The sequence below is a fragment of the Pteropus vampyrus genome, unplaced genomic scaffold (assembly GCF_000151845.1).
Source record: "Pteropus vampyrus isolate Shadow unplaced genomic scaffold, Pvam_2.0 Scaffold10306, whole genome shotgun sequence".
NCBI classification, from domain to species: Eukaryota; Metazoa; Chordata; class Mammalia; order Chiroptera; family Pteropodidae; genus Pteropus; species Pteropus vampyrus.
In genome coordinates, this window is record NW_011899087.1 from 4,958 (window position 1) to 6,636 (window position 1,679).

The window sequence follows — 1,679 nt, forward strand, 5'->3', positions numbered from 1 at the left end:
CTCCAGGGCCGGAGTCATGGCTCCTGCCACATGCCGCGGCCACTCATGCCGCTTAGTCAGAGCATCATGTCTCCAGGGCTGGAGCTCAAAGCCTCCGCATCACGTGGTGTAGCCACTAATGTGTCTTCACCAGAGCATCAAATGATGTCGTTGATGCGGTTCTGCTTTTATTTTTAACAAAGCGTCTTCCCCACTGGGGCCTGTCTGAGCCTCTGGGCCTGTCCTTGGCTTCACGCCAACAACCCGACTAATTTCCTGTGTGGAGGGCCCTTAGGCGAAGCCTGCTTCTCACGTGAGCCACTGCACTGGGGCCTGAACCATTCTCGGTGTTGTCGGAGGGAGGGCCGCTTCACAGGGGACTAGGGTCCTGTGACAGAAGAACCGGACTGGAGACCGACGTCTGGGTTTGAATCCTGGCTTCGCCCGTTAGGAGCCGTGTGACTGCGAAGTTAGTTAACTTCTCTGGGCTCCTGCTTCTAGATCTGCAAAGCAGGACTTACCAACAGGATTCAAAGAGAAATGAGCTTGGTCCCCAGAGTGGGACAGAGATGCAGTCACACCCCAGCCCTGGGGCTTGCTCTTTGGGGACGCTGACAGTCCCCAACCTTCCAGAGCCTAGCTGCCAGCCTCTGACTGCTCGTGGGAATTAAGAGAGAAGTGTACACGCCATGCCAGGGATGTGGTTAGGCCCTGAGAATGTTTTTGTTGACTATAAAATAAAGGTAAAATACACTGTGTATTTCCTCTGTGGACTTCTGAAATGATCAGGTTAACAATATATGTAAAAACACACCATAAACTATAAAGTAATGTAAAATGTCATTATCGTTATTTAGAATCTATTCTCTTGAACCTCTCGAACCTTGAAAAAGTTGGGAAAAAATGGTGCAATAAACCACTAAACATCCGTTTTCTAGACTCATCAGTTATCCACATTTTCTCTATATACCTACCTCAATCTCTATTTATCTATTTATTGTCTATCTATAATTTGTTGAACCATTTGAAAGCAAGTTGCAGGCATCATACACTATACCTAAGTGCCTTAATAACCCATTCTCCTGTATAACTAAGTACCCCTATCACCAAGGCCTTTAACATGCATGCAGTGACACTCTCTGACATACGGTCCGTACTTGAACGTCCCCAATGAGCTCCGCAGTCTCCCTTATGGCTCATTTTTTGTTCCCACACAGGATCGCACATTTCATTTGGTTGTCACGTCTCTTCAGTTCTCTTTGACCTCGAATTGTACCGTCCAGCGCGGAAGCCCCCGTCACGTGTGGCTGTTAAGTATTTGAACTGTGGCGGGTCCAAACTGATCGTACTAAAGATTCAGCATATACCCCCAAAGAATGGAGTTACATCGTTCATAATTCCGTGTGCCGATTGCATGACGAAATGATAATACATGGAATGTATTTAACTAAAAATGTGTTATTAAAGTTAATTTTACCCGTCTCTCTACTTTTTAACGTGGCTGTTTAAAAACTTTTAATTGCATATGCGGCTCACATTATAGCTCTGTTGGACAGCGCCGTCCTAGAACAGTCTTTCCTGCCTTTTTTTTTTTTTTTTCTTTTGTGACATGGATATTTTTGAAGAATCTAAGCCAGTTGTCTGTAGAACGACCTATAATCTGAATTTTCCTGTTTTCTTTTGACTGGATCCTGGTTAAA

The 1,679-nt window shown here is 45.3% G+C and overlaps 1 long non-coding RNA gene across 1 annotated transcript; it reads left to right on the plus strand.

Moving 5' to 3' along the window:
* The first annotated feature begins 39 nt into the window (after nt 1-39).
* On the plus strand, nt 40-1,467 carry LOC111734953. Its single transcript, XR_002778636.1, has 2 exons — nt 40-722; nt 1,197-1,467. It is a non-coding gene; the product is annotated as an uncharacterized LOC111734953 (long non-coding RNA).
* Nucleotides 1,468-1,679: the final 212 nt, after the last annotated feature.